The sequence below is a fragment of the Chelonoidis abingdonii genome, chromosome 5 (genome assembly GCF_003597395.2).
Source record: "Chelonoidis abingdonii isolate Lonesome George chromosome 5, CheloAbing_2.0, whole genome shotgun sequence".
Taxonomy (NCBI): Eukaryota; Metazoa; Chordata; order Testudines; family Testudinidae; genus Chelonoidis; species Chelonoidis abingdonii.
The window spans coordinates 96,433,691-96,460,542 of record NC_133773.1 but is presented as its reverse complement, the minus strand read 5'-3'; the positions used below and the strand labels follow the sequence as shown (position 1 = coordinate 96,460,542).

Below are 26,852 nucleotides of genomic sequence, written 5' to 3'. Positions count from 1 at the left end.
TCTTGACTCTAGCAAAGCTTTTGATACAGTCTCCAAAGTATTCTTCCCAGCAAGTTAAAAAAGTATGGATTGGATGAATGGACTATAAGGTGGATAGAAAGCTGGCTAGACTGTCGGGCTCAACAGGTAATGATCAACAGTTTGATGTCTAATTGGCAGTCCGTGCCAAGCAGAGTGCCCCAGGGGTCAGTCCTGTGGCTGGTTTTGTTCAATATCTTCATTAATGACCTGGATGATAGGATTAATTGCACTCTCAGCAAGTTCACAGATGACACTAATCTGTGGGGGGAGGTAGATAGGGTCGAGAGTGACCTAGACAAATTGGAGGATTGGGCCAAAAGAAATCTGATGAGGTTCAAGAAGGAAAAGTGCAGAGTCTTGCACTTAGAATGGAAGAATCCCATGTACTGCTACAGGCTGGGGACCAAATGGACAAGCAGCAGCTCTGCAGAAAAGGACCTGGGGACAGAGGTGAAAGTAATTTACAGGACTTACCGGTACGTCAGAGTGCTGGGGGGGGGGGGGAAGCATGGCCTCTCAAGATTTAAAGACCCTGGGGAACCAGCTGTGGCTGGGAGACCCAGGGCCTTTAAATCAACCAGGGGCTCCCAGCTGCAGAGGTGGCTGGGAGCCCCTCCCCACCCCAAGGCTCAAGGGCAAATTAAAGGGCCCAGGGCTCTGACCACCAGTGGGAACCCCGAGCTTTGCGGGGCTGGGGCAGGGATTTAAAGGGCCCAGAGCTCCTGCCACTGAGGGAAGCCCAGAGCCCTTTAAATCCTGGGGCTGTTGTGTTTAGGAGATCCCCTCATCCCAGGGGCAGAAGAGAACTGTCCCTGCCATGGTCACACACACCCAACAACTGGGAATGAAATTAACAAGGATGCCAGAAACAGCTCCTAACTCTGGGCACTGAACTGCACAGGGAACAGCTGCATTCAAACTGTTCTTTTGCAGGCAGCAGCAGCAGGCATCTCAGCCAGTGTCCCTACTGCAAGATAGAGCCTGGAGAAGAACCCATGCTGGGGGTGGGGCAGGGGGAATGCAAAATCTTGTCTGCAGCCTGGCTGGAGGAGGGGGAGGGAGGAGCTGAGAAACCAATGTGACAGTGAGTTTTCCCCTTGCACCTGCTTTTATTAGCTCTGGATTTAAGCTGAGCAGCCAAATGCTTGTATTTGTTGTGTATATTAGTATTGGAGAGATCCCCTCATTCCCGGGGGCAGAAAAGGACTGCCCCTGCCATGGTCATATATACCCTCCCCTCAACCACTGTGAGTGAAATTAACAAGGATGCCAGAAACCTAGCCCTGGGGGCTGAACCATCAGGGAACAGCTGAGTTTAAGCTATTCTTATGCAGGGAGCAGGCTTCTCTCTCCTTAGTCAGTCTCCTTTTCTTACCCATCCTCTGTATCAGCCCGTACCAGCTTACTTTCACCTCTTCCTGGGGATTAACAGTGGATGAGAAGCTGGATATGAGTCAACAGTGCACCCTTGTTGCTCAGAAGGCTAACGGCATATTGGGCTGCATTAGTAAGAACATTGCCAGCAGATCAAAGGAAGTGATTGTTCCCCTCTACTCAGCACTGGTGAGGCCACATCTGTAGGATTGCATCCAGTTTTGCGCATCCCCCCCCCCCCACAGAAAAGATGTAGACAAATTGGAAAGCATCCAGTAGAGGGCAACAAAAATGGATTAGGGGGATGGGGCACATGATTTATGAGGAGAGGCTGAGGGAACTGGGCTTATTTAGTCTGAAGAGAGCAGGAGATTTGATAGCAGCATTCAACTATCTGAAGGCGGCTTCCCAAAGAGGATGGAGCTAGGCTGTTCTCAGTGGTGGCAGAACAAGAAGCAATGGCCTCAAGTTGCAGTGGGAGAGGTGTAGGTTGGATATTAGGAAAAACTATTTCACTAGGAAGGTGGTGAAGCACTGGAATGGGTTACCTAGGCAGGTGGTGAAATCTCCTTCCTTAGAGGTTTTCAAGGTTAGGCTTGACAAAGCCCTAGCTGGGATGGTTTAGTTGGGGCTAGTCCTGCTTTGATCAGAGGGTTGGACTAGATAACCTCCTGACATCTCTTCCAACCCTAATCTTCTATGATTCTATGTTGGGGAAATAAGTTTCACTGCTTAATTATGCACTGTGTAAACAAATAGTTTCCTCTATTTAGTCTAACATTCATTTCCTTTCAATTTAATAGAATGCCCCTTTGTTCTTGAATACAAGAAAAGGTAAATTTAGGTGTTCCTTTTTACCTTACTTATACTTTTCAATATTTTGCATTCCTCTCTCATCTCCCTTTTAAACTAAGAAGCCCCAGTCTCTTATATACAAGTCTTTTTATGTCACTTATTTTCATCAGCTTCAAGTGAACACTTTCTATTTACACTCACTATTGAACTGAGGTGACCAGAACTGAACACTGTATTCCAGATGAGCAAGTTCCATTGTTTTATACAACAGCATTATTCAGCATGAGTACGGACAAATTCTTAATGGTTCCTATATTTCAATGCACTCTTAAAATGACTGAAAGAGTTTGTTTCAGATCCCTTCACCAAGCACACTGCTTTGCTTGAATGTCTAGAATGTGGTAGCCTTGTCTGCCATAAATTGCTGCTTTTAGCTATCCAGAGAATAAAAAGCAGATTGTCCATACTGCATGCAAGGTTGGAGTCTTCTTAGCAAGAGTATAATCCATTCACATTTGCTCCCTATCTTTCACTCACACTTCTTTTTCTTACGCACAACCAGTGAAACGGTGGCAGAGAGAGAAGACGATCATGAAAAGATATGTAGGAAAGGAGGGGTGGAAAAGTGAGAGAGAGCATGAGGAAGAGAAGTGAGTATAAATGGGTGGGTATGAAGTGAATGAGGAGGAAGAGCAAGTCAATGCAAATGTAAGATAGAGGGACTGAGTTAATGAAGGGGTAGAATGAATGGGAGACATAATAGTTTAAGATGACAGTGAAGGAATGGAAGTAGGAAAGCCTGTCTGAGGGTTTTAAGATTCAGTTCTAGCAGTCATTCATTCTGTGCACAGAAAGGAGTAGGGTATTCTCTCTATATGGCCACTACAGCATCCCACTGTAGGATTACAAGCCCTGCCAGGTGACCTTTAAGCAGTGGCTGCCACTTGGGTACATACATATGTCTTGAGTGCTACATTCTAGAAGCATAGTACTCCCTGTAGTTTTAGAAAGGTTCCATGGCTAGATATGTGATTTACAGTGTTGCTCTGTAGAAGCAATACATTTGGAACACTAAAGTTACTGCAGTAAAAAACAAAGCTAGTAAAAAAAAAATCCTATTTTTTCCTGCAAAAAGAGACAAAAAAACTAAACAGAACATTTGTTTAGAACTGTTAAAAACTGAAAGATAAATGGTGTTTTTTAAAAAGCTTGTCCTTGAAAGATTTTCAGATAGTTCTAGTAAATAACCTATTTTCCCTCTCTTTACAGAAACTGCACTGATGTTCCCTAATTTCTGGCAGTTTCTAGCTTTATTTAAGCATGGGAGCTGATGCAATCTCACAAGTCATAGCAAAAAGATTACTTACTTTACAGTAATTGAACTTCTTATAGATACTTTTGTCCATACAGATCCTGTTCTGAGTGGGTATTTCATGATAGAAACCTAGAAGGCTACTAGTCTGTTTCCCCAGCCTAGGAAGGACTAATGCCATGCCTAGAGTCTTCTTAGACCATTACTTTAAGCATAATGTAGTCTTCAAATTTAATTAAACAGTTCAACATAATTAGTACATATTAACCTAGTCCTTTGATCTGGAGGCACCTAGCAGCCTTTACCATTACATCTTTCACAGGAGCCACTCTATTTCTTGCTGCTGCTCCTTCAACTGAGCTTTTAACCTTTTATAGGAATCAGCTGGATTTGATAATCCCCTCTTCCTGGCCCAAACACCTGTTCTGTCCATGGACAGGTCTGGCTGAGCCCAGACTCCCTGCCCTTATATAAGGAAAGACCATGCTGTTACAGAACTCCTCTAACATATGCTACAAATATTACCTGAGCTCTAGTAGAGTGTACCTTAACTGAATAGGGATGGGGGAGCATGCTCAAAGAATAAGCAATCTTAGTATAATTTGAAACCCATATTGATATTCTCTGAGCGGATACTGTCCAATCATTAAATTTACTGCCAAAAACTACAAAAGCTTTGAGACTTTTCAAAGGGCTTTGTTCTAGTCAGCAAGAATGACATGGCCATAAGTACACTGAGTCATGAAGCTCAGGAAAACAGAGAGAGGTAAGTGAATAAGGTGGCTTAAATGAAAATCCAAAACAACATTTGGTAAAAAAATTGGGTGTGGTCCTTATGGAAAACTGTATAAGGAGGCTCTGCCATCAAAGCTTGCAAAATTCACTCACTCTGTGAGCTGAAGTGATAGCCACTAACAATACTGTCTTTATAGAACAGTGGTTTTGAACCTGTGGCCTGCAGACTGTCTAACATTTCCAAAGGGGTCTAAACCTCCATTTGAAATATTTTAGGGATCTGCAAATGAACAAAGGTTGAAAACCACTGTTATAGAAAGATCATACACAGAACAGGATAAGGGTTTCAAAGGAGGGTCCATTAAAATTATTAATACCACAGTCATATCTCAGATAGGAAAGGAATCTCTGAGCGGTGAAAACAAATGAGACCATCCCTTTAAAAACTGGAAACCAGAGTCTGGGCGGGGGGGAACTGAATGACCTTTGAGCTGAGGGTGGAATGCACAAAAAGCTGTCAAATGCACCTTAATGGAGCGATTGACAGACCAGAATGTTTCAAGGATAACAGGTGGTCCAGAATAGCTGAGAAGAGTCCCTTTGCTGAATAAGTTTCTGGTTAGACCATATTGAAAAAATGCCTCCACTTAGCCATATATGATTGTCTTATAGAGACTTTCCTACTATCAGTAAAGACTTCTGGAACAGCTGAACAGGGTTCTTGAACAGTTTCAGGTTAGCTGAATCTTTGACCCCCTTTGTGGTCTTCCTCAAGGGCACCCACTTAAGATTTCAGGCTTCCTAGCCATCATTTCTCTTGGGTGAAGACCCAAGTCTCCCTCATGAGGGGGATTTAGGCTTGCAGTCCCTCTGAATGGGGTCCAATCACTGTGGTAGTCCCTGAAGAAAGGTTAACAACAGTGTACACCAGTTACCGACCAGCCTTCATAAAGCAAAGTGCTTTTTATTCTTAGAGCAAAAGCATTACAGAGAAAAATAATAAATAAATGAAACTGCACATATGCTAAAACTTTACCAGAAGTCTCGCCCAACTTCAACAGAGGGCTGTGGTAGGTATTAGTTTCTCACATATCTCTACTGAATTGTATGGTCTTGAAATGAAACCAGACACGAACAAAAACAACCTTGGGGCATTTCAGCTTTCTCTTTATACAGCTCTTTATCCTCTTTGGGCCTTTGTTTTTGGACTTCTGTAACAAGTAATCACCAATCAGTGGCCCTCTTCTCTGGGGGAAGCTTTAAAGGGCTTTTGGGGTTGGGGATATGTGTGTTGTTGTTTGGCATAAACTGAGTTGGAGAATTTGCTTTAACTTCACTTCAGGGATTCCCTAGAAAACCCACTTACCATTTAGTGTGACAGAGGTCCATGCCTGTGTGGCATGTTTCAGTATAGTCTTTTGAACTAGTTACACTTCCCAGCACTCGCACCTGACACACCAGTGAGCAGTTCTTCTCACACAAAGTCCATCAGATGGCTTCTATGCTGTCAAGTGTAGATATTTTGGGGTCTGGGTAAAGTACTAGGCTCTGGTTTTGAGAAATTATATTGAAAGGATTGGAAGCCAACAAGATGAGTGGGTTGAAAGATGTTTTAGATCAGAAACTCAGATGAGATGAGGCCAAACAGAAGGTCTTAATATCACCTTGTCCTGGGGAATTAAAAGGATGAGGGGAAAGACGTAACATGCTTTGATCCCATTGAAATGAGAAATGTCTGCTAGAACTCAAGGATATGGGAGAGTCAGGTTCAAGTTCCTGATTCCATTAATATTTATTTATACAAAGTGGAATAGCACCAACAGGAGAGATTGAGAGACCCACTCCAGTAGAGCCATTAGGTTAGGGCACTTTCACGGGAGATGGGAGACTTGGATTCAAGTCACCTCTGATTTGAAGAAGGAACAGGGATTTGAAGCTGAGTCTTCACATACTGGCTGGGTGCCCTGACCACTGGGCTTATGGCTATATGGGAGTGAGGGGTCTCTGTCCCTCTCTAGTTTTTGTGGATGTGTGGTGTGATTTGTTTTGTTTGACAAGAAAGGGCTGTCCTAGCATTAATCTGTGAGCTGGGGTAGAACGGCCTAATCCCCTCTTCTAACAGTGGGTCTCCTCTTCAAGAGATAGCTGGAAGGTCTGCTCCCCACTCTGTTTAAAGTGTAAATTCATCTTTGCTAAGGGGCACAGAAGCCAGTTATTGCCTATGCACAATAGATGCAAATCTTGCAGCTCAAATCACATCTGAAAATATAGCAGAGGGGATGATCTAACTTTCAAAGCATGTTTTAAATCAGTGATACTCAGACTTTAGTGGTTCAGGAACCAAATTAATCATCAACATTACCCAAAAAAGCTATAGTAGAGTGAAATCATTGTTCATTTACTGTGCTACTATATAATCATACTTACACAGTATGATGGGGAAATATTAAGTGTGTGTGTGTAAATGTTATTCTCGCAGAAAATAAATTAACTTAATTGGTTAATAACATAGTAAAAGCATCCTGATTGGTTAATAACTTTGGTTAATAATTCAGTCACCCAGTGCTTTAATATCATGTGCTGCAAAGAGTCGTAGGAGATGCATTAAAGAGTCACGTGCAGCTCTTGAGCCTCAGTCTGAGTATCACTGTTTTAGGCCCATGTATTGAAATCTGATGCTACATTAGTTTTAATAATCAGCTAAGCTATTCTTTGGTTACAAGTACAGTAATATAAATACTGTACATCAGTCAATTACAGTTTATTCAATTAAACGGTTGCTCTCAGATATACCAAATTTGAAATATATTTGATCCTAATGTACATGGTAAAATGAATTGTGTACAGTTGGGAGGCTTATTTTAAAATTAGCTGGTAATGTGAATATTTAATCACATCAATTTTAGCACTTTCAGCAGAAAGGTATTCAGTAATATTTTTATCATATGTGAATCCAGACAGAACTAAAATGAATGAAAAGGATTGATGTCTTGTTTTTAGCATGACATTCTCCATTCTTAACTTGCACTGTTTTCAGTCAATTTTTTCTATTAGGTAATAAATGTTTTTTAGCCATTTTGGGATAAGCGTGTATCCAGGTTTAATAGAAATTTGTAATTTGCCCTGTGCGCTTATACAAATTCCTCAAGGGGGCAACAATTGTTTAAAAGACTGCTTATAATCCCTGACTCCATTACAAGTTCATTTGAAGGTGTTGCTGGGACTATGTCTGCGCTCTCTATTCTTTGTCTGACTGTGGAGGTGATTCATGTTCCCCAAGCCCTTAATACATTCATGTCTTCTCCTGGATTCTCTCCTTCCCCAGGCAGTAGATGTTTCCTAAATGCCTTTTTTCCAGCTTCAGCTGACCTAAAGTTTGGGAATTTCAATGTGTGATCAGCGCTGGGTCAACACTGTTTTTTTTTTTTTTCCCCCTTCCACAAATATTTGTTCAAATTTTAAAATGGATTTGCTTCAGCCAGGTTCACACACCTTTGGTGTTTGCTTTCCATGAACATTTGGGCAAGTGCATTTCATTATACTTCCCTGGAACTGGGCCAGCTGGTGGTTCTCATATCATTCAGGATAAAAAGCTGTATTTTTACAGCTTTACAATGTTACTTTTTTCTACACCTGTGCATCTTCTTACCCCCACCATTCTTTTGAAGGAAGATCATCACAACTGGAACAACTAGAGCTACCAGCCATCCTTTGTACACACCCGTCCAGGTGAAGTTCTATCAATCTTTGCCTGCTGGCCTTGTTAACATTGCTTTGTCATGTTAACTGTCTTGACTGAAAGATCGCAATGAATCCATCTACCTCTGCTTTTAGATATGCAGACTTATTTAATTCATTGTTAATGTTTATTCTACCCCCATAGCATTAGGACTCATTGACAGTTTAATTGACTAATTTACAAACCAGGTATAGCGCTTATTATTGTGACCAATCTTGGAGCACACAGAGGAGCCTGAGACAAGTGTTGAATGACCAGAGGTCTTTCTGTGACAGTGTACCCCATAAGACTTTATCGGAGGGTGCTTATAAATGTATGTATGATAAAACTGGAATAGGATTTTGCTACATATGCCATGTAACATACCTATGTAAAGGTTATGATCTACTGGTTATGTTCATCCTTGTTGTATGCAGGCACCATTTGTGTGTTCAAATTTATGAACATTGGCTGTATAATTGCTTGATTTCTAAGGCCTTGGCTACACTGGCGCTTTACAGCGCTGCAAATTTCTCGCTCGGGGGTGTGAAAAAAACATTCCCCTGAGCGCTGCAAGATGCAGCGCTGTAAAGCGCCAGTGTAAACAGTGCCGCAGCGCTGGGAGCACGGCTCCCAGCACTGCAAGCTAAACCCCATCAGGATGTGGAGTACGTGCAGCGCTGGGAGAGCTCTCTCCCAGCGCTGGCGCTGCGACCACACACACACTTCAAAGTACTGCTGCGGCAGCGCTTTTGAAGTTTCAAGTGTAGCCGTACCCTAAGTAGCCTTAGTTAGGGCATTTGGTCACTTCTTGGGAAAGGAATGTGCAAATTAAGTGCTCAATCAGAAAGCACTTAACAGACAAAAGAGCTTGGAAGATTCCAATCCACATAAGAAGTGTACCTGAGGATGTTCAAGGTAGCATGTGGGTAATGGCTGCTACCTGCAAGTCCTGAATCATGCATGGGCATGTGACTTGCCCATGTGATTTCAAATCTCCATTTTGTGATTGGATTCTACACAGGGAGAGGAGGGGTCTTCATGCACAAGAGAGAGTCTATGTAAACCTCTGGGAGACCACTCCATTTTGTCTTCAACTGGCTAAAGAACAAGCCTCTCCTCCCCCCAGGATACTTAAAGGAAACTGGAACAAAGGACAGTAACTACAGGGGGTGTGAGTGATTGCTGGACCCAGGTTAAAAGGAGCTTAGTCTGTAAAAGGGAGCATTCTGGAACTGGTTAAGATGTTATCTGTATTTAGTTTGATTAGACATAGATTTGCACATATTATTTTATTTTGCTTGATGACTTACTTTGTGCAGTCTGTTGCTACTTGGAACCACTTAAATCCTACTTTCTATATTTAGTCAAATGGATTTATTTGGGTTTAGACCCCATTGGGAGTTGGGCATCTAAGTGTTAAAGACAAGCACACTTCTGTGAGCTATTTGCAAGTAAACCTGCAGCTTTGGGTTAAATAATTCAGACTCTGGGTCTTTGTTAGAGCAGACAGGAGTGTCTGGCTCACCAAGACAGGTTGCTGGAGTCCTGAGCTGGCAAGGAAAACAGGAGCACAGGTAGTCTTGGCACATCAGTTGGCAACTCCCGGGGGGGTTCTGTGATCCAACCTGTCACACTTTCCTCATCTTTTGCTCAGGCAGACACCCATTAAATTCATTTGGAGTTTGCTTGAGTAAAAACTGTGTGATGATGCCAGGACTTGACACAATTTTTTTTTTTCCTGCTGAATATCTGTTTGGGTATGGAGTCCAGTGGCACCTTAAAGACTAACAGATTTATTTGGGGATAAGCTTTTGTGGGTAAAAAACCTCACTTCTTCAGATGCATAGAGTGAAAGTTACAAATGCAGGCATTATATAATGACACATGAAGAGAAGGGAGTTACCTCACAAGTGGAGAACCAGTGTTAACAGGGCCAATTCGATCAGGGTGGATGTAGTCCACTCCCAATAATAGATGAAGATGTGTCAATTCCAGGAGAGGCAAAGCTGCTTTTGTAATGAGCCAGCCACTTCCAGTCCCTATTCAAGCTCAAATTAATGGTGGTAAATTTGCAAATGAATTTTAGTTCTGCTGTTTCTCTTGGAAGTCTGTTCAGAAGTGTTTTTGTTCAAGTATGGCTACTTTTAAATCTGTTATATAATGTCCAGGGAGATTGAAGTGTTCTCCGACTGGCTTTTGTATGTTACCATTCCTGATGTCTGATTTGTGTCCATTTATTCTTTTACATAGGGACTGTCCAGTTTGGCCAATGTACACGGCAGAGGGGCATTGCTGGCACATATGGCATATATAACATTAATAGATGTGCAGGTGAATCAGCCCTTAATGGTGTGGCTGATGTGGTTGAGCTCTCTGATGGTGTCACTAGTGTAGATATGAGGACAGAATAGGTAACAAGTATACTACAGGGATTGGTTCCTGGGTTAGTGTTTCTGTGGTGTATAGTTACTGCAGAGTATTTGCTTCAGGTTTGGGTATGGGTTGTCTACTATATAATCACCAGAAAGTATTAGGAAAATAAGTATTTTCTCATGTTCTCTTGTAAGCTTGCTGTCATTCTGGGAAGAACTTGTCCAAAAAAAAAAAAAAAGAGTATGAGCAAACTGTCCTAAGTTTACAGAAGTAGCCCTTTCATATGAGCTAAAGCTAGTGTTCATTCAGGAAAGACACTGATGGCAAAGAGCACAGCATACACATTGCTTTAAGAGTCAGTTGCAAAGCACAGTTCCTCGGAAGCTCTGTAATGTTTTCCTAGTCCATACAACTCACATCAATGATGTGTGACTTTGCGAGATAAAGGAAAGGAGACATACTGTTAATCCATGTAATCAGAAAGAATACACAGGATATTTCTCTTACTTTTCCATCAGATGTTTGGAAATGTACAACAGCAGCTTTCTGGCAAACATATTCAATTTGAAATTACTAAAATACGTGCCACTCATATCTAAGAAACAGAGTTATACACATGCAATCTGCTGGCAGAATTGAATACTATATTTAGTGGCTATATTTCTTGGCTGGCCTGAGATTGTTGTATGTGATCTTGCATATCATCTCACATTAGTACGTGCAGAAGAAGTAACAATGAACTAGAGGGTTAACCTGTAGATATGCTTGTATATTCTTCTGGGACAATTGCTGGAACAGGTTATGCCACATGTTTAGTGCAAAACTTCTACCTCATGTATTGTCTATATATGACAGAGTATTCTCACGATAAAAACCCAAAAACTACTGATTAGAGAGCATGGAAGGCCTGGCACGGATGTGTTGTGAAAACAAAAAGGTAAATATTCAAACGTTCTTTGAGTTGAAAATCAAATTAGAAAAGGTAAGAGGGACTATAGAAATAAAATAGTTTTAGCATGAATCTTGTTCAGGTGAAACTTTATCACCTATTATAATAGTTGAATATTATACAGAGAGATTAATTACCATGGATATTGAGTATAGGTAATACACTTATCACACACAGTTTGCCAACAGCCAGAATTTGAAATTGGGATCCCAGTGAGATGAGTTATTTACTTCATAAATCACACTCACTGGCTTGTTTGTCTTACCCTTGAAGGCAGTTTGAATTCATAGACACAGACATTGATTTTTTTTCTGCTCAATCTTGCTAAACCTTGTACTGCTTTTATGGGTTTGTTTTAAATATCCAAAAGAGCATTTAAGATTTTGTCTGTTTGTTGCTTATTGTAACTGACTTTTTTGGCAACAGTTGCAGCTGTGACTGATGAGGTCTGCTACTGCCAAAGGCAGTTTTAAACTAAGCCTTGAAATATCACATAATGGGCTTGATTATTCTCCCCTCAAACCACTCAGTGTTGTTGTCATACTCTTTGGGATTAAAATCCCTATAAATCAGTGTGAGCTAATGTCTTAGAACATGGATTGCTAAATCTTTGCAAATGTGCTACTATGGTAAGCTGTGCTCCCAAAAAACAAACGAGATATTGCTTTTATGCCCAGACAATCAACCACCCACCCCAACTCTCTCAGTAGTTTTCATAGATCTTTAAGACCAGAAGGATCCTAGGGTAATCTAATCTGACCTGCTCCATAATTTATGCCATAAAACTCATTAAATAATTTCTACATCAACCCCATCATTTCAGTTTGAGCTAGTGTGTCTCTTTTAGAAAGATATACAGTGTTGATTCAAAGACTTCAAGTAATGGATGACCTACCGCAGACCTAGGTAAGTTATTCCAATTGTTAATTATCCTCACTGTTAAAAATATTCACCTTATTTCTATATGAATTTATCTAGCTTCAGATTCAAACCTTAGGGGAAAAAGTAGGAATAACTAAATCTGCTAGATTTAACAGCCATCTACTATCAGAATTTTCTTCCCAGCATAGGTAGTTGTAGACTGATCAAGTCATGGTTTAACCTTATCTTGAATAAATTAAATAGATTCGACTTCTGTTGTCTCACTATAAGGCATGTTTTGCAGATCTTTACTGAACACTCCAATTTCTCAACATCTTTTCTGAAGAGTTGGCACCGGAGATGGACACTGATTTAATAAAGTACAAAGAAAGTGCAGGAAAAAAACAAAGCAAAGCAAAAGACCACCATAGGTAGGATCCCTCACTACTTTTCCTCATATTCTCCTGTGAGGCAATCATGGGAGTCTGGGAGGCACACAAGTCTCCCAGTGTCAGCACCTTCATTTCTGCCTCACTGCAGACATATTAGGAGTTAGTTCCACCACTGCCATTCCTCTATTCATTTTAGACCTTTCAGGAGCTACAAGGAGAAAGCTCACCCATTGCCCCTTTCCAGACTCCCATCCCTTTGAGAATCACCAGTGAAGTTATTCTTCTCTTGTGCATCCTCCCCTACTTGTTTATCCATCTCAAGTCGTCCTCCCCAACTCCATCCTCAGCTTACCACCAGCCTTTGGTTTTAGCCCCCTTAAGTGGAACTGGAATACTGACCCTTGTCTGCCTATGCCAGGCACAGACTAGAGAATAGATAATGTAACTCTGATTTTTTTAAAAAAAAGCTCCAGAGGTGATCCTGGCAGTTACAGACCAGTAAGCCTAACTTCAGTACCAGGCAAATTGGTTGAAACAATAGCGAAGACAGAATCAGACACATAGATGAACATGTGTTGGGGAAGAGTCAACGAGCCCTTTTTAAAGGGAAATCATGCTTCACCAATCTATTAGAATTCCCTGAGGGGGTCAACAAACATGTGGACAAGTGAGATCCAGTGGATGTAGTGTACTTGGATTTTCAGAAAGCTATTGACAAGGTCCCACAGCAAAGACTCTTAAGCAAAGTAAAGAGTCATGGGATAAAAGGAAATGTCCTCCCATGGATCAGTAACTGGTTAAAAGATAGGAAATAAAGGGTAGGAATAAATAGACAGAGGTGAACAGCGGGGTTCCCCAAGGATCTGTACTGGGACCTGTAATGTTAAATATTTTCATAAATGATCTGGAAAAGGGGTTGAACAGCAAGGTGGCAAAGTTTGCAAACAATATAAAATTACTAAGCTAAGCCCAAAGCTTACTGAAAAGATACGAAGGGATCTCACTAAACTGAGACTGGGAAGCAAAATGGCAGATGAAATTCATTGTTGCTAAGTGCAAAGTAATGCACATTGGAAAAAAAATAATCCCAACTATACATATAAAATGATGAGGTCTAAATTAGCTGTTACCACTCAAGAAAGATCTTGAAGTCATCATAGATGGTTCTCTGAAAACATCTCACTATGCAGTGGTAGTCAAAAAAGCTGACAATGTTAGGGACCATTAGGAAAGGGAGAGACAATACAACAGAAAATATCATAAAGCCACTATATAAATCCATGGTATGCCCACATGCAGTTATGGTCACCTCATCTCAAAAAAGATATTAGAATTGGAAAAGGCACAAAGAAGGGCAATAAAAATTATTAGGGATATGGAACAGCTTCCATATGAGGGGAGATTAAAAAGACTGGGACTGTTCAGCTTAGAAATGAAATGACTAAAGTGGGATATGATAATCTATAAAATCATGAATGGTATGTAGAAAGTGAACAGGCAAGTGTTATTTACCCCTTCACCTAACATAAGAACCAGGGGTCACCCAATGAAACAAATAGGCAGCAGGTTTAAAACAAACAAAGGAAAGTTCTTCACACAACACACAGACAACCTGTGGAAATTCTTGCCAGGGATGTTGTGAAGCCAAAAACATAATTGGATTCAAAAAATAATTAGATAAGTTCATGGAGAATAAGTCCATCAATGGCTATTAGCCAAGATGGGCAGGAGCAGAACCCGATGCTCTGGGTGTCCTGAACCTCTGACTGCCAGAAATTGGGACTGGATGACGAGGGATGGACCACTCAATAATTGCCCTGTTCTTTTCATTCCTTCTGAAGAACCTGGCACTGGCCACTGCCAGAAGAGAGGATACTAGACTAGATGGAATGTTGGTGTACCCAGCATGGCCATTCTTGTGTTCTTATGCAGTAGCCTTTGGCACCTTGAAGGGGCTCTGACGCAGAGCAGCCTTGTCCCTGTTTACTTCCTCCTGCCTATACTGTTGCAGAAGCATTGCATCCAGGCTCAGGGTAGACTCCAGATTCACCGGTCCCTACTCCTCTCCTTGCCCACACACTGTGTACATGATGGCATTCCATGCCCAGTTGTACATCACGCACATCACAAGGCACCTACAACTGTACGAGACCTATAGCAGCCATTTTGGTTGGGCTGGGTTGGGAGGAATAGGAAACCTAGTGGAAAAAAGAGTGAGAATTCATAGGGCTAGAGTAGCAGGCCAAAAGCCAGAGACAAGGTAGGTGCGCTTTACAGACCCATTTCCCTATACTGGCTAAGTCCCAAGAAAGAACTCTTTAGTAAATGTGTATCCTCCTATCCTGACTATTTCTCCAGTCCCTAGTGTTGCAGTGATGGAGGTTGGGCCAAATTCATTGCGATTGTCCCCCAGCGCCACCATGGGAGTAGAGAGCCACCTTGCAACTGCATATACAGAGGCAGTGCTAGCTGATTGGGGCCCCCCCATACACAACACTAAAAAGCAAACAGTGGGCTGCCTGGGACCCTAAACAACTGCTTAGTCTGCTTATGTCTACCACAAGCTCTGTGGATATAGGACTTTTGGGAGAGGCCTCTAGGAAAGTTGCTTCCAGCTCTTCATGTCACATTTTGCAAGAATCACAGGCACTGAGTGAGTAAGCAAGGATGGAAGACACATGACAGCTATGAAGATTTTTCCTCACTGATATGTAAGGAAGGTCATGTGAATCTGAATTTTAGATCAACAGCCATGCCTTCAAATAGCTGCTATGGGATTTTTTTTTTTTTTTTATTGATTGTCTCAAAGTTACTGAATTTTGGTAGTGCTGCAGTTGACTATATGTGATCAGTGAAGGTTGAAACTGCTGCTTGCCATAGATGTCCATTCAGTAAGCATTCTCTGTAATACAGCAAAGTCCAGAGGCTTGAATTTTTCTATCAGGGAAGTGTATGTCACTCCTGACCTGTGGTATTCTCTCCAGAGAACTAGATTCTCAGATGTCCCTTGCAACAGTGCCTCAGCCTCATCTGGTAAAGACACCCTGGCAGTTCAGCTCAGCTCATTTTATAGAAAGGAATTACCCATAATCCTTCACTGATAAAGATTGAAAAAAAATCAAGAATAGAATGGCCACTCACTCCTAGACTACATTTCCCACAATACCACAAAGGGGATAATGCTTCTCTATCTCACAGCATGTAACAAGGAGGAAATCATTAATGTGTGAGGTGCTCAGATAATGTAGTGACAAGTGTCAAAAAAGAGTCAATAACTAGATTATAAAACTAGATTTGGCACCCTAAAAGGTGACTAATTATTTAATGGCATCTATTACAGTAGCTTCCAGAGGTCCCACGATTAGGGATTCTATGGTGCTGGGCACTGTATAAACATAGAGGGAGACATGGTCCCTGACCAGAAGAGTTTACAATCTAAGAAGATGAAAATCTGTAGGTATTCACCTAAAACCACCAGTTATTTTCACACAATCACCAAATATCAATAGGACAGTAACCAGTGATCTGAAGAAAGGCTCCATTTTCCTTCACACATCCAGTCCCCATAACTGAGGTTCATCATGAATCATTTAGCATTAACCCTCAGTTAGTAAGCTAGTATGTGTACTGACAAAGTGAATATGAGAAGGGTTCCAAATACAGGCCAAGGGGAAAGTTATTGTTTAACCTAATGCATAACCTCTTTGAAGCTCCTCGTGTAACAGCCACCTTTCATTCATGAAGAGTGCTAGAGCAATGAAATAGATAATGGAAACAAGAGAAGTCTTTGCCCAAAACAGTCATGTGCAAGGCTGGAGTAGGAGTTGGGCTATGCAGCCCAAGAATGTTGTGTGATCTGGTAAACTCAGGGGAGGGGTTTGACTGGATTGGAGCACTGTGAGAGAAGCAGCAAGAAACACCACAGAAGCCAACAGAGACAACAGAAAGCCAAGACCTAACACAACAAACACTGTGAACGTGGCACTGAGAAGAATCTGAGAGAGAGCAAACAGTTTGGGCCGAGTACTGACTGAACGAGGCACAGAAACGCTCTAATTTGATTCCTACTGAAGTCAGGTATAGAGGATTTTATACATTTTTGAAAACAAACAGGATTGAATCAAAGAAATACCTGCCTCCATCATCAATTTCTCCTCCTAATGCAAACAACTTGCAGGTTCCCACATTCTGGCTAACCACTCAGGTCAAAAGAAGCAACAATAGCCAAAGGCAGCCAGCCGGGTAGACCAGATGTCACTGAACAATGAACTGTGCAAGACGAAACAATTAGATATTTCCCAACTTCATTTATTGCCCTTATTTTACAAACTCTTTCTTCTAGGTTTAGGGCCTTTTCTCACTGCAAATATTTCCTTTGTTATTCTATTTGTTGAATTTGGGTTCTTATACTGTATCCATCACCATGATATCAAGTTACCTTCCAGTGGTACTTTTGGTAATGTGACTGGCAGCATACATATCTGCTCTTCTCATCTCTGTTCTTCATCCCAAAGGCAAAAATAGGAAGTAGGAGGGAGCTACATTGCAGAGCTGAGTTAATAGCTGAAGATACAAAAAAAAGTTGCCAGTAAAAAGAGAAAAAAGAGTCAGTTAAGATTAGAGTTCTACATCGTTCTCTTTTACCTTTGTACACACCATCAAGTTGATCCCCCTGGTTGAATTAAATGGGAGCTATGTTTTTTACTGACTCCCTTGAACTGGACCTGGGTTGTCAGACAGGAATTGTTGATTACATGGGGGGGAAGTTACCTCATGGCTGAACAGAGAGAAGCAGGCAGTCTACAGCAGACAGACTACTGCTGGCTTGAGAGGGGACGTTGTGCTGAGAAAACTGGCAGGAGAAGAGAGGGTTTATCGGCACCTCACTCAGTTCCCCTCCAGACCAGGTGCACTGCCATGGGTTTAGGAGGTGGCTCCTAGAAGAAGAGGAAGGGCTGTGCCTGCATCCTGCCCTCCTCATGCTGTACCAGCAGGGCTAGCCTACGAGGCCAGAATGAGCCAGCATTGGCACAAGATTGCAGCTGGAGACATTGAGTGTATAATGTCAGCCAGCAGATGCTGCTGCTATGCAGCACTCTTTCAACCTGAATGCAACAGCCTGAGGCAATGGCTGAAGTTGCTACCAGCCCACTGAGCAAATACCCGGCTGTCCATTGGCTATGTTGGCCCTGACCAACAGTAAAAACAGTCTCTCATATGCATATCATACAAACCCACAGAACATTCAGGCTTCATGATTAAGCAGAAAAATTAAGAAATCCAGGGTTGCATTTGCAGCCTTAACTCTTCCCCCTTGTGCATAGACACTACAAGGTCAGATTTAATTATACTGTTCCTCAGATAAAGAAAATATAAGGAACTATACTGCGTTGTCTACAGCATTAGACACATGCTTTAGATCCATAGCACCTTAGGAAACTCACAGAAGAGAGCCTTTCTCACATGCACTCCACAGCTGGCAATGCTCTCTTTTCCACAGCTGGCCTTCTAATTTACTAGTGAATCAGCTCCGAGTCAAGCTATTCCCTCTTATATTCACAGAGGGAACATATTCAAATCCTGTTTTTCTATTTGTTCTGGTGACAACAAGCACATTTGTAACTTGATGAAATATCAAAATGTATAGCCACTCTGACTAAAGGCCAAGCCAATACATCAAGGCTATGGCTCATGAGCAGCAGCTGTTAAATTCTTGACAAACAGCTCCTAGTTTTTCTCTGATTTGAAAAGGTCATGTATCAAGCTATGAGTACTTAATGCTTTTGTTCTCTCATCTGTGGATGGTTAGAGAGAGGAATCCTGAATTATTTGACAGGTTTTTTTTAAATGAATACACACTATTTAGAAAAGGATAGAAATATTACATGGTCACTGCTCTTCTTCTCTCATACAACCCTATTGACTCCAATGGGGCTGCATAGGTATCTCTGACAGCAGAATTTGACTCTGTTTTCAGATGCTTTTTCTGTTTGTGTTTCTGTGAACGGTGGTGGCTGTGGTGAAGAAGTGTCACAACCTCGGGCTGAGGGAAACCAGGTGGCAAAGTGAGGGCTAAGGCAAAGTCTTGTTCATCTTGGGCTAGCTTGCAGTTCCTGGTGGGCCATGTTCATCGGCTTCTCTAGAATGATGATTATGCTGAGCGAGTTGGAACTGGAGCCCCTGTCTATATGGCTGCCATCTTAGAATATCTGACTGCTGAGGTCCTCGAGTTGGCTGGCAACACTGCTCGAGATAAAACAGGATCAGGCCCCATCTGCAGCTCACCATCCGTAATGACGAGGAGCTCAACAAGCTACTGGGGAAAGTCACTATCTCTCAAGGGGGTGTTCTGCCCAATATCCAGGATGTGCTGCTGCCTAAGAAAACCAAAAGTCATAAAGCCAAGAGCAACTAAAAATGACCTAGAGAAAACAAAAGATCCAAAAGAAATTCTGGACTATGAACTAAGGACCTTCCAATGATTTGGAAGCAACCAGAGACTTGACTTAAGCCAGCAGTTCATTCCAATACTGCTACTAGCCTGAACCAAGAACTTTGCAATTATTATATGCATTCGATTCCTATAACGAATTTTAAGTCTCACCTTTCTTTCTTTTTATAAATAAATCTTTAGATTTTAGATACTAAAGGATTGGCAACAGCATGATTATTGGCTAAAATATGAGTTATATATTGACCTGGCTAAGTGGTTGGTCCTTTGGGATCAGAAGAACATTTCATTTGGTGAAATTGGTTGTAAAGAACCACTCATCTTAAAGGCTAGTGTTTCTCATGGTGAAACAAGGACTGGAATGCCTAAGGAAACTGGTGTTCTGACTTCTTGTTAGCCAGTGTGGTGAAACAGAAATTTACTTTTGTTGTTGGTTTGGTATATCTTAAGGGAGAATAACCAGTTGTGGGGTGTATCTGCCCTTTTTCTCAGAAGTTTGTCCTGAATATGATATTCTTGGTTATGACTCATGGAGGCATGGTGACAGCTAATCACAGAGAAGATCTCTTTAATATGAAGTGGAAAGCTAACAGTAAACAAAGAACTAATATAAAATACTTTGACAGCAAAACAGTGACAGCCTCAGTTCCTTGGTGTACTGTGTGTATTTAGTTTTTTAAGAGCATAATTCTAGCCCTTCCATACAGATATATAATTGATAGTTTAATCCTGTTTCTTCCCCAAGTGGCCAGAGAAGAAAAAGTAAGAGCACTGGGCATGTTCAATCTAGAGAAACAAATAAGGGAAGACATGGTAGCTACCTAGAATGAGAGAAAGGAATTTTATAAAGAGGACTAAGTTTAGTTAATGTGCCACTACAATATAAATAATCAGTATTTGTCAGATCCATTTCTCCTTGTAGTGTGTTTCAGTAGGAAAATTGCTTTCTAGGAATAGTTAGGCAATATGACAAGCTGTCAAGGGAATCTGTGACATCACTTTCACTAGAAATATACACATCTATCTGTTAGGGCTAGTTCAGGGGTAACTCAGTCTACCCTGCTACAATGCAGACAGATGGCCTAGTTAACCCAGTATTCAAGTTCCCTACCATTAGCCTGAAGTACATCACAGTCAAGGGAAAAAAGGGTTTATACTTCCAACATGTTAGCTAACCATGTTAACTAGCATGCATTAAAATCTTAGGCTGAAAAGTCATCCTTGCCGAAATCAACAGTCAAACGCCTATCAGAGTACCTAGTATAGACAAGGCAGTAAAAGTTTTAACACGTGTTACTGGTTGAGGTAAACACTAGAGGGGATCCAACCATTTACCTTTCCCTATTAGCATGCATTATAATACCTTGCTTTATCTACAGTAGGATTTTATTACATGTTTAAAATACACCTTTTTTCCTAGTCAGGCAAGGGTGTCTCTAAATCCCTTCACCCACATTTAAGCACTATTTGTCTCTTTCTCGGCACTAAACTTCTCATCTTCCATTATGCTAATCCCTATACCTTGCACAGTTTCCCTCTTCTCTGCAAGGAACCCTCATTCTCTCCTACAAAAGACACTTATTTCTTATCTTTGCTCCCTAGTAACCTCATCTCACCTTCCCATTCTTGCACTACTCTTGCATAGCTTGGCTGTGTTTCTCATGCCCTTCTTAGCATGAAAGCTGTTAGGGAAGAGACAGTATTACTGCTACAGCTAGTCAATTCAAATACTATGCAAGTATTTATTGAAGATTTTAATAGTATTTGTAACACAGGCAGCTACCGCCCAAGCACCCTCCTTGTGGCCAGAGTTTCCTTTGCAGCAGCCTCCCTCTGTTCTCCCTCTTCAGGGCCCCTTAAGAACTCCACAGGTAATTCAAACAATCCCCACAAGGGATTCCATGTATTTTGTCCTCTGGCTAACACTGGCCCCCCACCCCACCCCAGGCCTGAACCCTAGTTCAGTCTCTCCCCCAGTAGACCAAAATAATACAAAGTCTTTGAAAATAGAACGCAAATGCAGTTTTCCTCCCAGTTTCAGCCAGGCACAGCCCCTCCCTCCCTGCGGGTCTGTCCACATCTCATTACTTCTGTGGTAATCTAGCCTCCCAGTCCCAGACCTGAACTTTAGCGTCCACAATCTGGTCCTGTCCCAAACCTGGACTTTTGCGTCCAAAATCTGGGGGCTTACCTGAAACTCCCCCAAGCTCACTACCAGCTTGGATATTCTCGCTGCCACCAGATCAGGAATTGATGGGGCCTGATCCCCCCTTTCCTCTCTCTGGTGTCCCCAACCCTCCCTTGGGGGGACACCCAGATTCCAAATCCCTTGGATGCTAAAAGCAGGGGAGAAAACCCCTTCCCCCCTCCTTCCCAGGCTTGCCTCTTGGTCTAGCCTGTGAGTATCATGAAACCGGTTTCTCTGCTTCCCAAGAGATAAGCGTTCTCTACCCTCAGGACAATTGAGATGCAAAATACCAACAGCTTGGCTTTGCCTTTCCCCGTGCCTGCCTTCCCGTGAGGGAGACAGGTACCTGATACAGAGGTGATTCTTTTTCTCTTTCCCCGTAGCCTGCTCTTTCCCTGAAAGCAATAGGAAAATAGCCCACAGCCTGGCTGTTCCCTTCCCTTTGCCTCCCTAGGAAAAGAAACTTCCACACGTTTTAAAAGAAAAGTTTATATAAAAAAAGAAAGAAAATATAAAACAATAATCTTGCATTAAGAAACTCAATACAGGCTCTTGCTTATAAGAAAATATGAAGAAACAGTCTGATTTAAAAGATAGCCCGATTAAACCAGTCCAACCAATCCACATACATGTAAATACAACCCAAAGCTCCTCATAGCCGAATTGCTTGGGGTTCCTTTGTACTCACAGATGTGTAGGAGACACTTGGAGATAAGATGCAGTTAGGAGGAAGCTTGTTAACTCACAGCCGAGAAAACAACAAAAGACACAGCCATCCACATCTATTCGTACAACCCAAAGTTCCTCATAGCCGAATTGCTTTGGGGGTTCCTTTGTACTCACAGACTTTTGGTATAATATTTGAAATAAGAAGGAGTTAGGAGGAAACCTTGTTTACTCACAGCCGAGAAAACAAAAAAGACCCCGAGTATACAAATTCCCGCCCCTGACTTTAAACAATCCAGTTCTCTGATTGGTCCTCTGGTCAGGTGTTTGGTTACCCTTTCCAGGTAAAAGAAACTTAACCCTTACCTTACCTATCTATTTATGACAACTTCCAATCTGGAGTTTGTACATCAACAGGGGCTCTCTGCTGGTCCCTGCCCCTGCTTACTCAGTAACCTTCTTCTCTGCAGGCATAGCTGCAGTTTCCTAAGCTTCCCCCTTCACTGCAACTTCCTGCTCCTTTTTATATTGGACTCACCTGAGTCCTCTCAGGCAGGGCTCATTCTTTATTAGCCTATGGGCCAAGCCGCCCTCTAACGGTATCGTTATCTCTAGTAATATTTTAAGGTACCTTTGTGCTGTGTCCCACACTCCCTTTTCATCCTTCAAAAACACTGATCTTAAGGGGTTTCTATGTGTAACCACTCTGCTAGATGGAGTCAGCAACAAGGGGAGGGTTCAATATCTATGGGTCACTCTTACCAATACAACACAGAACTGGCTTGAGCTCACACCCAGTAATCTGGGAAAGTTAAACACCACCCAAGGCACCTCTAAGAGGCAATACTTCCCCACTCATTGAGTCTGTATGTGGCAGAGAAAACTTTTAATAAAGAGGAAAAGAGCCTTACATTAATTTGGAAAAACACTACAACTATGATTCAAATACATCTGACCATGAGCAAAACTCCCACACCAGAGTACATTGGGCAACGTCCTTTGCCTCCATTTCTCACCATGTTGCATGAAATCCCAACAAACAAATGTCCCTTTAACACTCCACTCTCCTCTCTCTCTACTGCATTCCACCTCACAGCAGTTGTCCTTGGCCAGCGAAGACCTAGCATTCAAAGTTGCGTTCATGAGAGAAGAAATGTCAAGCGATGCCTCCACTGCAGCTGGCTCATGGTTGCCGCTGTTCACTCTGTCACTGCCTACTGCCACTGCTGCACTGTCTTTCACTTACATATGGAAGAAACTCCCTGTGACATCCACAAACCCACCCCCTTGTTCTCTTTCAAATACCTTCTTAAAACTGTCTTGCCCTGATGTCTACAAAAACTTACAATGGTTAGGTAACTGGTATGCTGAGACCACTGCCCATCATCCTGACCAGTACTGTTTCCTTGTGCTCCTCTGTCTGTCAGTCTGTATCCACTTAGAGATTACCTTCACTGTAGTTAACTCAAGTTATAATTGTATTGTTACCTCTAAGTGAGGCCCTATCCATATACAAACCCCTTAACTTCTTTTGACTCATGTTGGCTGGCCTGTCACGGGGTATAAAGTACAGCTCAAGTGAGTACAACCTATTAGCTGCTAACACAATCACAGTGAAGTGGAAGTGTTGTTCTGTAGTGTGGCTGCCCTCACTTAAGCAAGGATAAATCCAAAAGAGTTAACTCAAGTATAGATAGTTCAAATTAATTATGCAGTGAAGATATAGCATTAGAATTTAACACACACCTCTAACCGATCATATTTAACCTTTCTATTTATGCATTTGTTCATCAAATGCTTATACTTCTCCACTCCACATACTGAGCTCCCCTTGGCCTTTTCTAGAATGTTACTAGGGTGGTGAGCCACAGCATGCGTCTTTATGCATAAGTACTTTCTAAATCACGTTTTGTTTAAAATGAACGCAATCATACCTTTCAAAACCAAGATATCGCCACCTTCCTGAGCTGCTCCCTGGATGGTGAATTCGGATAGGACAGGACCGACATCGCTTCACTGTGGTCCTGCACTCGCAACACCACACGTCACGTGGGGAAGCACGTCGGCTGCCACTGGGAATGATTCGAGGAGCGTCAGGAGCTGGGAGTCCTGGTACCCCACATCAGGTCCGAGGACAATACCATCATCACCCCGAGTGCCGGGGGCTTGCTGGAGAGGACACTGAAGGCTGCCGTCCACTCGCCATACGTGGAAACCCTGAAGTGTAAACCAGATCAGGGGAAAGCCTTCGAGCTGACCAGCAAGTGGGATTCCAGCAACCACTTCCTCGCCAGGGGCGGCTTCACCCGTTTCACCAACTGGCGGTTCATCCACCTTGCCCAGATCAACTGCATCCTTCTCAATGGAGCTGTCCACCACAGGAACTGAGACAAGAGTTGCAGGAAGTGTGGCTACTCCAACAAGCCCCATGTCCTGTACAGCTGTAAGTCCCACTCCAGAGCCTGGCAGCTGTGCCACAATACCATCCTAAACCGCCATCCCTGGTACTGACAACCAGCTGTGACCTGACCTCCTCGTCACTGACGAGGCCCAGAAAAAGATCATCCTTGTCGATGTCACAGTTTCCTTTGAGAACAGGACCCCAGCCTTTCGTGAAGCCCATGCTTGTAAGCTGGAAAAGTACGCTCCCCTGGCTGATATCTTGAGAACTAAGGGCTACTAGGTGTGGATGGACACCCTGATCATCAGAGCCCTGGGCACCTGGGACCCCTGCAATGAGTGTGTGCCACGGACCTGCAAGATTGGTTGACACTATGCACAGCTCATGCGGCACCTCATGGTCTCAGACACCATCTGATTGTCCAGGGACATCTCCTCCGGACACCAACACTACCAGGTGGTGTGAGCTGGAGCGACATCGTGTGTTGACTACAAGAAAGGGACCGAGAGACTTTATTCATTGGAGCATATGAACTGGAACCATAAACTCACTGAATGTTAAATCTCACCAAATGAGGGTCAATCCATTCTTGTCATCATATCCACTCATTATACTCCACACCTGAACATAGCCATTATATGAACAACATACTCTCATATCTCAATGTCTGTACTTTGACCTGTTAAGCTTTTATCCCCAGTCAGGGATATTGCAGATTATGTATTTCTTACTCCATCCAATCTTAAACTGAACTTCACACCCCTTGATAATCTGTAGGTTATTCCCCGATAACCAGAAACTTCTATGCTTAAACTCTGTACCGTTCACTTTTTTTTATTATCATCTTAATAAAAAATGTTAAATTTGAATGTGGGGGTAATTAACTGTTATCCTTATTATATGAGTAAAGGACAGCAGAACTGTACTTAGCCTGTCTTGATTCACCCTTGCTGAATTGAACTCTCTAAGCCGGGGGTTTGGATGTCAGATCCCAATGGGGTAAGGGTTGAAAGGGGGGGACAAGTGTCTTTGCCTGGTGGTGTGGGCTCTGCCTAAGAGTTATAGGCACCATTTGTTTTGCCCCTCTCTGCTGTTTAAAGACAGAGCTGATTAGGCTCAATTGAGTCTTTCATTAGTTAAGTGATCACTAGAGCTGAAATCACTGATAATCAGGTCTAAGTGCTAAGCTACCAGACAGTGTTTCTGAGGAAGAGTTTGCCCAGATTGCACTAGAGGTGAGGTTCCCTCACTAGCTACTGAAATCACTAAGAGCTGAAATCACTGAGAGCTGGATGGAACCTCAAGAGACCAACTCACAGAGGCAGGTGGCAGCAGAAGGTGATGGCACAAGGCCATTGGCAACAAAGCACACAGTGTATTGGAGTGAATGGTGGCATGATGAAGGGGCAGCATAGGAGAAAGCACAAAGGTGCTTGTCTGGAAATTTAACAAGTGGATGATATAACAAATGGGCGATGAAGGCTACCATCACTGGCAGAATGGAGGCAAGAACTAGCATCTCAACAGCACAGGATAGATAAAATGTAGGGTGGGGATTGGCCAGGAAAGGCCTTGGAAGTGAAGATAAATCATGTGTGTTGGATCCATTATTGAAAGAAGAACCAGTGAGGGTAGCAAAGAAGGAGTTGATGTGGTCAAAGCGAAGAGCCAGGAAAGATGATCTTTGCAGCAGCATTCTGAATCACTGTAGGGATCAGAATCACACTAGGGAACAGGGTGACTCCTCCCATATGCACTTAGGTACAATGGATAAGAAAAAAAAAGCTGCGTGATCACGAGGGACTTCAGTTTGAGTGACATATGCTTGAGGTCTCGTGCTGCCAATACTAAATCATCTTTGGAATTTCTAAACATAATAGATGACAGTTTCCTAACTCAAAATGTGTTACAGAATTCCCCCATGTTGGCTGCATTAGACCTTGTCCTAATAGATAAAGAGGAACTGATCACAGAACTAGGAATTAACAAGAGTTTAGATGCAAGTGATCATGACTTGATCACATTTATAATGTGCGAGCAGAATAAAGTCAAAACCAGTAATATATATACCTGGTGCTTTAATAAAGCCAATTTCACAAAGCTGAAAACAACTATGACCCAAAGCAGCTGAGAGGAAGAATTTAATCAGACAAATCTGAATGATAATTAAGATAACCGTACTAGATGCCCAGAAAGCCACACTCAAGGAAGAAGGCTATGCTGGTTAAAAAGCCAACCTAATTGAGAGGGAAAGTGAAGGCAGCTGTAAAACAAACAAAATACAACCAATGGAAGAAAGAGGGAGTTGATAGTAATGAATATAAATCAGAAGTTAGGAATTATAGAAAATTGATAAGGGATACCAAGAGACAAAAAGAGAAATATATGGCCAGCAGAGGTAAGGACAATAAGGAGGTTTTTTAAAAATATATTACAAACAAAAAGAATCCTGACAAGAATATTTGTCTATCACTAGATGGGAATGGTAGAATTATCAATAATAATATAGAAAAGGCAGAAGTGCTCAAACAGAATTGTAGAACGGTTGGACTGGAAAGGACTTCGATAGGTCATGTCGACCAATCCTCTGCACTGAGGAAGGACTAAATACTA

The 26,852-nt window shown here is 42.2% G+C and overlaps 1 pseudogene; it reads left to right on the top strand.

The window, feature by feature from the left end:
• Positions 1 to 4,221: 4,221 nt before the first annotated feature.
• On the top strand, positions 4,222 to 18,948 carry LOC116827575 (histone H2A.J-like; annotated as a pseudogene).
• Positions 18,949 to 26,852: the final 7,904 nt, after the last annotated feature.